This window comes from Sinocyclocheilus grahami, unplaced genomic scaffold (genome assembly GCF_001515645.1).
Source record: "Sinocyclocheilus grahami isolate Dianchi unplaced genomic scaffold, SAMN03320097.WGS_v1.1 scaffold281.1, whole genome shotgun sequence".
In the NCBI taxonomy this organism is placed as follows: Eukaryota; Metazoa; Chordata; class Actinopteri; order Cypriniformes; family Cyprinidae; genus Sinocyclocheilus; species Sinocyclocheilus grahami.
This window is the reverse complement of record NW_015505460.1, coordinates 573,401-586,266: the sequence shown is the minus strand read 5'-3', so window position 1 is coordinate 586,266 and position 12,866 is coordinate 573,401. Positions and strand designations below refer to the sequence as shown.

The window sequence follows — 12,866 nt, the reverse complement described above, 5'->3', positions numbered from 1 at the left end:
ATCAGTGGTTCAACCTTAATTTTATGAAGCTACAAAAATACTTTGTGCGCAAAGAAAATAAAAACTATGACTTCATTCAACAATTTCTTGACACGTCTTCAACGTGCGATCACAAGAGTATCACAATACATTTTTTGTAACAAAAACCTTAAATACTCTAGTAACAGCAGAAATTAGTAGTTGTGCAACCTCTGTTTATGCCATTATAAATCCTGGTTTGTTCCTTACTTTTGACGTAGAATAAAATGGAATGGGATTTAGGATCAAATCCGACGTTACGTGTGTTTTATAAATGAGGTCACTTGTATCTTTTTTGTTGTCGTTGCCTTCTGTCTGCTAGCCATCAGAGGTCACCCTTTCCATTTTCATTGACTCTCGCACTACACACTGTTGCATATCACCCCGGACTACATATCCCATCATTCATTGCACTGATTGCACACAGCACTGATTGCACACAGCTGTTTCACTGATTGCACACAGCATTGATTGCACACAGCTGTTTCATATCACTCACTCACTATTTAACACTCACTCTGATCCCTTCCATCTGCCGAGTATTGTTTAGCGCTTATCATTTGATAGCTACACTACAGAGCCCTCGTTAGTTTCCCTGCCTTAGCCTAGTCTTGCCTTGTCTGTTTTCTCGGTTTCTGATCCTTGCCTGGTTTCCTGGATTTATCCCTCTAGTCTCGCCCCTGTTGGATTACGTTCGCCGTCGACTGACCCTCGCTTGTTTACTGAGCTGCTCTTGTTTTGTCTTCTATATACCTGTTTGCCATTGCCTGACCCTCGCCTGTTTTAACCACGCCCTTAATAAAAGCTTTGCAGATGGATCCGCATGTCTCTTGTCTCGTCGGCTCCGTTACAATTACTGCCACTTTAATCTGCTACCATTCTCTTAATAAACTAGGGAATCGCAGATACCAGGTACTATGTTCAACAACCTTAAAGGGACACTGAATTTTCATTTTTGGATGAACTGTCCTTTTAAGTCTAAATAAGGGTCCATTTTAATGGAAAAGTTATATGAGTCATCTTAAGAGGACATCATTTTTATGTGTTTAACCCCAAAATTATATTTAATTCTCTGAGAGCTTTTAGCAAAAGATGGTGCAACAAAATACCTAAGTGTTCTTTACTTAAAGAATGGACAAATATTCCATGCATCATGGCTTCTCATTATGACCAAAATAATGAGAATACCAGTCCAAATACTAAGAAAGGACAGTCAGATATGTTTCCATTCTTCAGTTCCCATGGTGTGCCTCAGTTACTGAGAGAGAGAGAGAGAGAGAGTAGAATAAACAAAATAAATAAATAAAAAAACCCAGCAGGATCAATATCACTCAGAGCTCTTTTATGATAGCAGGAAAATGCCCTGGATCTGCCATGTGCAATTATATTAGATATGCCGCCATGCATGCATGCAGACTCCCAGACACTCCATGCTCCCGTCCCCCATCTCCACCCCTGAGGGCTGTTTCTGGATAAAAGCAACCAATGAATATCTGAATATGTGCCTTGTTTAACATCTAGTAATCTTACATATGTCACATTTGGATGTCAGGTACTACGTCTCAACGTACACAATGCAATAACATACTTAAAGGGATAGTTCACCCCCCAAAAATTAAATCCTGGCATCATTTACTCACCCTCAGGTCATTTTAGTGTTTTTGCATCATTTAAAATCATTAAATCTCCAGTCCAATTGCCTCACAGATGAAAGAGGTCTTAGTAAGGTTCTTTATTGGCATCGATGGTGTTTGCACCACTAACAGCTTGTGAAAATAGGAGCTATCAGGAATGAATTCTACGTTCATTTCTTTATCCCTTTATTCCTGCTAATTTTAGATCTCCCTTGTCTCTCTTTCCTCATTATATGTGTCATATTTTATCTGAAGCTGTGGTGTTTTCTCACATGTAATGAAATACGAGAGGTGGCAGCCGTTGAGGTAATATCCTGATGCCGTGCAGCGCTGAGATAAAAATACTTTATTCATTTTCATTTGGCGATTGTAGCAAATGCAGCGCTCAGATCAGTAAACATGTCACTGTCAATTGAAAGCTAATATTAAGTTACTCCTGTCTTAATAAAGCTGACAGGACACAGAGGAAAATGTCATTGCTTAAAGGTTGGTCCTTCATCTGTGAGGATGATCTCAGATTTCAGCATTACTTTTCTTACTGATGTTTCTCTTATGTTATGAGACATTAAAATAGATGATGTTCGAAATACACTTAGCATATTAAGTATACTTCCTGTACTTACGATTAATCGGGTCAAACGAGCACATCACCAATTTGTTTAATGTGTTTATTTTGAAATCTCAATTCAATGATTTAGTATATTGCCAGAGATGAGCACAATGTGAGACTATGTTGTGATCTAAAACTCCACAACAATGGTTTTCAAATAAATTTGAAAGAATCCTTCTTAAAATGTAAAGGTATATATATATATATATATATATTCATCTGAAAAGGATGTGTGGTAACACTTTAGAATTAGGGAACACATTCCCTATTAACTAAGAGTTTTCCCTCAATAAAATTAATAGTAAGGTTTTTGGTATATAGGTATGAGGTTGTTTATATGTTAATTGTAACCCCTCTTAAATGATTGCTGTGATGAATATTATTATATACATCATTGTTTGAATTCAATATAATGACCATTTATATGAATGAAAATCTACATAGATTGATAAAAAATATTTATATTTGTGTTTTTGGATTGAACTAAGAAATGAGAAGCAACCAATCGGAGCGTTAGGCTGTTGGCTCCGCCCACTTGCCTGTGGCTAGCGTGTGCAGGCTAGTAGACTGATACAGAGCGACAGAGAAACCTGATCTGACGAGAGAGTGTAAAAATAGAAAAATACGATCTTTAATTAATTCAAGCTTCATATTAACTGATCAAAACAGCCCGTAAACACAAGATGTTAGATGATTCGTGTGTGATCAAAATATAGTCAAACAGTAACATTGTGAAATATTATTACAATTTAAAATTACTTTTCTATTTGGATATATTTCCAAATGTAATTTATTCCTGTGATGCAAAGCTGGATTTTCAACAGCCATTACTCAAGCCTTTAGTGTCACATGATCCTGATTTGGTGCTCTGGAAATGATTTTTACAGTTGTGCTACTTAATATTTTTGTTGAATATTGTGTGTTGCTTAGTATTTGAACAGCATAGAAAACTTTTGTAACATTATAAATGTATTTACTGCCACTTCGAATGAATTTAATTTCATCCTTGTTGAATAAAAGTATTAATTTCTTTAAAATATAAATGACTGACCCCAGACTTTTAAATATTAGTGTGTGTGTCTGTGTGTATGTATATATATATATATATATATAAGTATATATATAAAAAATGAAGTGACTATTATTATTTTTTTTTTTTAAACATATTTTTCCAGATGTTTTATAGTAATTATTTTAGTAAAAAATGATTATTATAAAACATCTGGAAAAATATGTTGTTGTATTTTTACTAATACTTTTTTATATTTTATTACTTTTTGTTATTCTTTCCCCATAAAACTATATGCAGAATTTTGGGTTACTTTTAAAAACGAGTGCCAGTAGAATAAAATTGCTGTTCATTTGTTATTTCTGATCTCATAAAATAATTTATCACCCAAGGAAGCATAATAAAATAGGTGCAAATTAACTTTGACAACCCTAAAAATACAATTTGTAAAATTTAAACATGCGAGCCTCGTTTGAAAACCCCAGCTAAAGAATCTTGTTGCTGTCTAGGAGAAACATCTGAGCTATTTAGAGAGATCTTGTGTGATTTGTCTGTCCTTTTGGGGGAGTGTTTGACTTCAGCTTGCTGGTGTTTTGTGAATACCTCAACAGCAGGACGGCGAGCTCTGAGGTTGGAAAGACATCCTGGGAATGGTTAAGCGTTAGGTGAGCGCCTACCACCTGTCCGGGGTCGAACTTGAGAGAGGGATGAGAAACGAATGACCACCAGCAGACAGTTGTGCAGACTGTGTGGGAGTTAAAGTGTATCAGTGCTGACCTGAAAAAACCCTTTTATCAGGAGACACATTTCCTCCCCGCTCTGTGTAGGTAGTTCCCCAGAGGTGTACTATCTCTAAGATTGCTCGCGTGTGACGTTCAAACTCTGAATTGGAGTCACCCTGTACTCTCTGCACCTCTCAAGCATCCATCTCTCTCCCCTGCAGAGCTATCAATTACCCATTTGGCTGGAAATCAAAAGGTGTTGCTGATGTAATGCAATGAAACATCTTTTTTGGCCAAAGGTTATTGAGGAATTTCACTTTTAATGAGGTAAGAGAACGTGGAGAGTCAGTATCTGAACTGTTAGTTTGCTGCACGTCATTTACTACCAAACTGTCTTACTAAATATTAACAATCAGCAAATTAGAGGAGTTAACAGTTTGTTAATGGCAAGAATTGGAATAAAATAAAAAGTGTGACTGAATATTTTTTTTTATAAAAATGTAATGCAAGTTTATTTTTTGTTGCACTTTTTTTTCCACTTGCTGTAGGCATTAACAGTAAAAAGCAGGGAAAGAAAATCTGCCAAGAAAGTTTGCGGGTCTTTCGGTGTAGTTGGATGTTCTTGACTCCTGCTCTGAATGTCAAACTGAAGAATTTTAACACTGCAGAATATTTCAAACTTCTTTTTAGCGGTATGTGACCACTTAATGAAACAAACAGGACACAGAACAGCTTGTCCAATGCAGTAATGTGCCTTTAAGTTAAAGGGGTCATATGATGCGATTACCTTTTTTGCTGCTATTCCACGGCAGAAAAAAAAACAGAATTATGAGATGTGTCAGAGAAAAAAGTCAGAACTGTGACATGTAAACTCAGACTTCTTAGAAAAATAAGTCAGAATTGCAAGATATAATCTCAGAATTCAAGACTATTATTTCTTAAAATTGTAAGGAAAAAGTTAGAAATTCGAAATAAGCTGTCGCAATTACCTTATTCTTTTTTTTTTTTGGTGGTGGTGGTGGTACAAAAATAACAGGGGGTTGAATTGTCTACTAGTCTAACTTTAAGGAACAAGTTTTCACAACCGCGTGGCTGAAGAAAAACTAAACTCAAAACAGTTTAGCAATTAGTAGTTGAATACATTCCAATAACTCAAACTAAAAATAACTCAACATTAAAGGGATAGTTCACACAAAAATTAAAATTACTCCATGATTTACTCGCCTTCAAGCCATACTAGGTGTATATGACTTTCTTCTTTCAGACGAATACAATCAGAGTTATATTTAAAAATGCCCTGGCTCTTCCAAGCTTTATAATGGCAGTGAATGGTGGTCGAGATTTTGAAGCAAAACAAAGTGTATTTGTCTGAAAGAAGAAAGTTATATACTCTTAGGTTGTCTTGAGGGTGAGTAAATCATGGGGTAATTTAAATTGTTGAGTGAACTATCCCTTTAGGCATGCCAATGGTGACTTGATTTTTAGTTGTTTTTTGTTTTTGTTTTTTATAAATAAAATATCAAAACATTAAATGGATGAACAACTAAATTTATACATAATTTCACATTTGTAATCCTCAAATCAAGTCAAGACTAGCTTTGATAGTCATAGTGGCAGTTCAACAAGATGGAATAGTTCTGTATCAAATGGTTTTGAAGACATGCAAATTAGAGAGCAAACCGAGTTCTATCTTCACCATCAACATTGTCACTATGTAAAATTATAAGTTGTTTCGAAGTCTACACTTTTTCTGCATTACATAGTTCAATTAACCATTAAAATAGTATGTGTGTGACAAATAGAAGTTGGATTTTTGTACAGCGCACAAGCAGGCAGTTGTCTAATGATGTGTGTCATATACTGTGGCTTTCTGCTGTGAAACTGAATTGCTGCAAGACGATTCAGTGCTTTAGATTTCTTCCTCTTGTTTTGTTCTCACTCTCTGCCTCTCATTTACTACTAAAGATGAATATTTCAGCAGATTTTTATTTCAGGTCCAGTGAAACTCCACTTCTCCAACCTTGTCAATGAGAACTTCTGAAAAAGAAAAAAATCAACTATTCCTGTGGATCCAAGACGAAAGATTTCAGAACCTTTCACATGTATTAAACCCTACAAGCTCAAATCTTCATGACAGATCAACTCATCAGATACTGTGGGTCCAGCTGTCTCAGCGAAACTACTTTGTTTGATCTTCCAAAAGAGGACACGACTACAAATCAGTGCTTAAGTAGTATTTACCACACTGTTCAGTTTAACCCAAATATCCAGATGTGTGCAGCACATTTTATGGAGGACTGTTTACTGATCCTGGGAGAGTAACGTTAGACTACAATGCCGGCAGTTCTGACTGACGTAAGTACGTTTTCATTTAAAGGATTTGCCACTGATGATTCAAACGCGAGTTTTGGGCAGTGTAGAGTAGCACTTGTTGTTTGTCATTTCTCCGATCACAAATGCAGACAGAGTTTTATGTTTACGCAGCGCGATGCAATGCAATGCAACGCGTAAAAAGACAGTAGAAGTCATTATATTCAGTAATTATGTCCCCACTGGATGCAACAAATGCCTCGTTTATAATGGGTTTTAATGTTTTTGTCTCGTCGCTCCGGCCGGACAGGGCATCACAGTATGGTGAGGGGCGTAACATTTCCGTCACACGCTTGAGGTATTCGGCCAATCACAATGCACTGGATATCTGGCCAATCACAGCACACCTCGCTTTTTCAGACCGATGAGCTTTGTAAAAATCGACGCGTTTCAAAAAGGCGGGGCATAGAGGAGAAACAATAATGGGATGCAGTATGTGGAAAATAATGTTTTTTGAACCTTAAACAGCATAAACACATTTCATTACACCAAATACACAAAATAATGGTCTTTTTAGCAACATCATATGACCCCTTTAAAGTGTGAGTAAAATGGAAATTTGTTTTTTTCAGCGAGAGAACGAATGTTATGGATTTTTGCATTTCTTATGATTTTTTTCATCCTTTTTACTTAACATTTGCAACAAAACCTGAAGCTGTCAAACAGCTTTGGTCAATAAGACCAACAGTGGTTCATATCTGAAATACTCAGACACAAAAGCATGCACTAATTTCCTCTCCAATATCTAGGATCTGTTCGCACAATCCAGTTCATAACATTCATGGATTGAAACCCAGAGTAGCATATTTAACAGAGGCAGTTTACCAAAAAATGCATATGAACCCGTTTTTTCTTTACTCATTTAGCTCATGCTATAATTTTATATGAGGGTGACTAAATAACTATTCCTTTAACGTTGAGCCTTAAACAGAACAGGAAAGAACTCATTGCAAATGATATAATATCACATTATAATCACTCAGTGATTGCAAACGTGAAGAGGGTCTAATGTGGTGTAATAACATCTTTAGGCCCTTTCTAGTTGTTTTTGGAGCTTGAATAAGAGTATCAGTCATTGTAACAAGCCCCAGTGGAGTCCTCTGTCCCTCACATTTCACACACCTACTAACAAAATGAGTATTTGTGGGAAAGACACTCAGCACACATTACCGTCCAAGAACTGAAAATTTTGTTTTAAGACTCTGGCTCCACGAAATTATCCTTCATATTTGGCAAAAACAAGGAGGCCGGTTTTTATAAAAGATTTAACAAGGATGGAAAAAGGCCACAGCCAGCCAAACCATTGTGGCTTTTACTGAAGCGTGTGCTGCAGTAATGCAGGCTGGAGGAGGCATTCAGCTTTCACTGAATCACTATTAATGCAGAGCAGTGGTAATGTAGCTCTCCTCAACGTTTGGCAAAAGCTTCATCCTTGGCTTGATTGTTTTAGCAGAGCCTTGGTCTGGATTTTAATTGGGAGAGGACATTGGGGAAGTCGTGGCCTAATGGTTAGAGAGTTGGACTCGTAACCCAAAGGTTGCGGATTCGAGTCTCGTACTGGCAGAAATTGTAGGTGGGGGGAGTGAATGTACAGCGCTCTCTCCCACCTTCAATACCACGACTGAGGTGCCCTTGAGCAAGGCACCGAACCCTCAACTGCTCCCCGGGCGCCGCAGCAAAAAAATGGCTGCTCACTGCTCCGGGTGTGTGTTCACTGCTGTGTGTGTGCACTTTGGATGGGATAAATGCAGAGCACTAATTCCGAGTATGGGTCACCATACATGTCACGTCACTTTTTTTTTTTTTTTATAACCTTGTGTGTATGTGAGGTCAAATATGATCTCTTTATGTCTTATAACCAATCGTGTTTTACTATGATTTATTTAATTATTCTTTATCTTTTCTATGTGCCCTAGACATATTGTTGAAAACTAAACATACAACATACATTCTAATGAGTAAGCTGAATATAACTGTTGTAACTGCTTGATATAATTGTTTATCTAAAGGCATTTGAAACTGTTGTCATAGCAATTTTTTTAATAACCTTGTGTGTATGTGAGGTCAAATAAGATCTCTTTATGTCTTATAACCAATCGTGTTTTACTATGATTTATTTAATTATTCTTTATCTTTTCTCTGTGCCCTAGACATATTGTTGAAAACTAAACATACAACATACATTCTAATGAGTAAGCTGAATATAACTGTTGTAACTGCTTGATATAATTGTTTATCTAAAGGCATTTGAAACTGTTGTCATAGCAACAGGTCTGTAAGTTCAAAGTCATTTTTTGTAAATAGGATTAGATGACAGTGGAGGTGATTCTAATGTCTGCCCCAGTTCTCAATATAATGATTGAATACAAAAAAGAATTCAGTTTATTTAAAAAAAATAAAAATATTATTGTTATTATTATTATTGTTGGTCTTTTGGGGGGTTCGTAAGATTTTATTTTATTTTTGAATTTTTGAAAGAAGTCTTTAATGGTCACCAAGGCTGCATTTATTTGATAAAAAATACATTAAAACTGTAAAATTGTTTAGTGTTATTTCAATTATTCAGTTTTCTATTTTCATATATTTTAAAATATTATTTATTCCTGTTATGGACTTTCAATTAAATAAATAGAAAGCATTTATTTGAAGTAAACAAAACTCTTTATTGTGTCTTTATTTTGTCTTTGTCTTTATTTTGAACAATTTAATGTGCCATTGCTGAATAGAAGTCTTAATGATGTCAAGTGTAGGTATTATTATTTAGTATGATACTTCATAAACCATAAAATAATAGGATAATAATCTTAAATCGTGCAGAATTTTAAATATCGCTTATTCAAAAATGTGTAAAATTGATCAACTCTTTTGATCCCAAAAGTTTTAATATATATACAGTAATTTTTCTTATTTTTAAGAGTATATAACATTGTAACATAATGTGTCTCAGCTCTGCATTGCTATTCGTGGTTTTGAGTAATGATACGTAGATGTTTCTGTAAGATCTCTTTCCTGAAAACACATTTAGCTCATGAAAAGGAGGGCAACTGCACTGAACAATTTAAGAGATAGTAAATAATTGGAGTGCCGGCTGGTTTGGGCAGACTTCTTATTCATTCCACTGACTGCACCTTTCATTTTCCCTGACGGTTATCCGGGCTCTACTCCTCTGGAGTCATATTTTATGTTTAATATGGTAATGTTCTTTCTTCACCTTGCAGATGCTGAAAGCCCCCTGTGCATCAATGTCTTAAAACAGTCATTAGCCACCTACCATTTTAAAGCACATAAGCTCTCAATGATTCCCGCAGATGCTTATCATTGTTGGTGCCTGGGGCGCAGAATAAAACCGGCTGGACATCTCTCAGGTACCAAGGACCTGTTCAGAGCGTTAATCAGGACTGCTGATGTCTAAAGGCCATGTGCAGTCTGGAAATTACCTGGACTTATTTTAATGTAGTGCGTATATTAAGAGCGAAATTACTGCATCAGGAAAAATTTGTGTTTTTAGTATTTATAAGTAATGTTCATGCTTACAAGCTGTATGTATATAAACTGAATTGTATAATATGAACACATTGACAGCATCTAAAATGGAAAAATATTAATGTATGCACAATTTAAGAAACATTGAATCTTTTAGGATCTTTTATTCATCAAGGACACATTACATTGATCAGAAATAGATAATAAAAAAAAAAAGATTCTTATAATGTTACAAAATATTTCTATGTCCACTAAAATATTAAGCAACACAACATTTTTCAACATTGCGAATCAGAAATGTTTCTTGAGCTCTAAATCAGCATATTAGAATGATTTCTGAAAGATCATGTGACACTGAAAACTGGGGTAATGATGCTGAAAATTCAGCTTTGCTATCAAAGGAAGAAATTACATTTTAAGATATATATATATATATATATATATATACAGTATATATATATAGACATATCCATATATTTTTGGGTAAAGTAATTTGAATCATTCTAAACACGTTAAACAAGCCAATAATGTCGAATTTTACGTAATTGTGTTAAATAATTGTGATGGCATTAAACGTATGTAATGAATCTCTTTGATTAAATACAAAAGAAAGCAACCTGTTAATTCCATGTATGCACAAGGATACAAAAAAAACTAAAACAATTGTATATCTCTACGTTCATATGTAAAATACCTTCATGTTGTCAATATGTTAGTAATTTCTCTATGCAAACTCACAAAAATTTGTCTCCACTAGAACCACACTTTATGCCCAAATACCTATGATTACTCATTGTAATATGAGACTACATTAACAGTGATGAACCCAAAAAGACTGGTGAGGGAGTCAATGACAACTCTGTAGGAGCTACAGTACAAGCCTCAGTGACTAAAACTGTGCGTAGAACATCTGTTGCCGGGTTTGCTTTACCAGTGACAGCTTTATGCTACAGTGGCAAAGAATAGCCACTGTCAGAAAAAAACACTCGCTACTGAAAAAAGTAGAGTTTGCTAGAAGGCATGCGGGAGAAACTGAAGCCAGCTGGAAGAACGTTCTATGATCTGATGAGACCAAAATTGTGCGTTTTGCCATCAGAGTAAACAGCATGTTTGGCGTAAACCAAAGGCTGTGTATCATCAGAAACACACCATCCCTGTAGTGAAGCACGGTGGCAGCAGCATGAGGTTTCTCTGCAGCAGCCCTGGAAGGCTTTTGAGGGCAGAGGGCAAAATTAATTCAACAAAATCCTGATGAAATCCACAAGACGCCAGTTACTTGGAAGATTTGTTTTCTAACATGACAATGATCCCAAACAAATGCTGAAAGTACCATAAAAACAAAATTTTTCGTCCAGAAAGGAGTCCAGATCTCAACCGATTGAGAATTAATTGAACTTTTTAAAATCCTGATTGACAATCTGTTGGTTGGTTATTCATAAACGTGTAAAAGAATATACTTCCAAAGGTGGGGCTGTATACTTAAGCACCATAGACATGAGTCTGTGTTTGTCATACTTGAGCCATTTCCCAGATGAATGATGCCACATCAGCTACAAAGCTTTCCCTCACATTCAATGTAAATCCCCCATCATTATGGCTTTTTCCATGTCATATTTGGAGCAGATTTATTATCTGAGTTTTTCATGCTTTTATTTGTTTTGAGATCCGTCTTTGAAACTGTCATTATATAAACACTGAATACAGTGTGAACTAAATTCACATAAACACAAACTATAAACCAACCAATGAAAAAAATCTGGATTGAACACCGAGCCCTGTGTTTACACGGATTCTTTTGCCAGACGCTTCCTTACCAATGTGACATACACGAATGTGCATGTGTTTCAGTCAGCAGAAAGAACAGGGTTTGGCTCTGTTTCCAGAACATGTCTATTCAGATTTCTCATCTTGCATATTTGGGTTTCAAAGCAGATAGCTATTGAATGCAAAGTCAGAATAATTAGTTCACTGTCTGCATATTCTTTGGCAGTAAGCATTTCCTTTTGGTCCATCTGAGTGTTTTAACATGTTTCTGCTGGGGCTGTCAATTAAATCATAGTTGATCAAATATATTATTGTTTGTTGGAAAATGTCCCAAATAAAGATATCTGAAAGACATTACGTTATGGTGCAGACGAATAAATCATTGAACAGACATGACAAAAAGTGGCTTTAGAATTATGCATGAGTTTTCAAGTCTTGTGGGCAGAAGAGGTGTGGTCTTATTAACCTAATTTGCATACCTATTTGTGTCAATGAAAACAACTGTTTTGTTATAATATTAATAGTATATAATTTTGCTTGAAGGGACAGTTCACCCACAAATAAAAATTATATCATCTTTAACTAGGGCTGGGTATCGAGTTCGATACTTTTTAGGCACCGACCGAATTGCCTCGATACCATCGAGTATCAAAACGTTTCGTCGTTCGGTACCAAATTTCGATACCTAAGGGGTTAATCTCATCAGCATCAGTGAGCCAATAAGCCTGCAGCACTAGCCGGTGTGTTCGACTAGAAGAGGTGCGGCGCAGATCGATCATCCGCGAGAGCGATTCGAAAGCACACGGAGCAGTCTGCTCTCTTTAGCTCTCGTGGTACTGTAACGATCGCGTCAAGTCGAACACACCTACTACTTAACACCAGTTACACTCAGAGATATGGCGCACACGTGAGGCTGTAGTGTGAATGCGTCCCAGCCCCCTTAGATGTAAGGCTACATTTACACTGGTGCGTTTTAAAATGAAAATGTTTATGTTTTTGTTTTAAAATGAATCTTTATGTTTTAAAATGAAAACGATTCTCGTCATACTGGCGTTTCCACGGGGTTTCAAGCCGGCTTTCCACTATAAATTTTTGAACGATACCCAGCCCTATCTTTTACTCATCTTCATGTTGTTCCAGACCCATAAGACTTTTTTTTCTTCTGCAGAGAATATTTTGAAGAATGTTGGTAACCAAATTGTGATCATAATTAATAAATAAAATTATATATATATATATATATATATATATATATA

The 12,866-nt window shown here is 35.8% G+C and overlaps 1 long non-coding RNA gene across 1 annotated transcript in view; it reads left to right on the top strand.

Annotated features, from left to right (window-relative positions):
- LOC107600280 (uncharacterized) overlaps positions 1-9,631 on the top strand; it is a 69,598-nt gene extending 59,967 nt beyond the window's left edge. Inside the window, exon 3 of the long non-coding RNA XR_001610743.1 lies at positions 9,582-9,631. This is a non-coding gene — a long non-coding RNA (uncharacterized lncRNA). The remainder of the gene's footprint in view (positions 1-9,581) is intronic.
- The last annotated feature ends 3,235 nt before the right edge of the window (positions 9,632-12,866 follow it).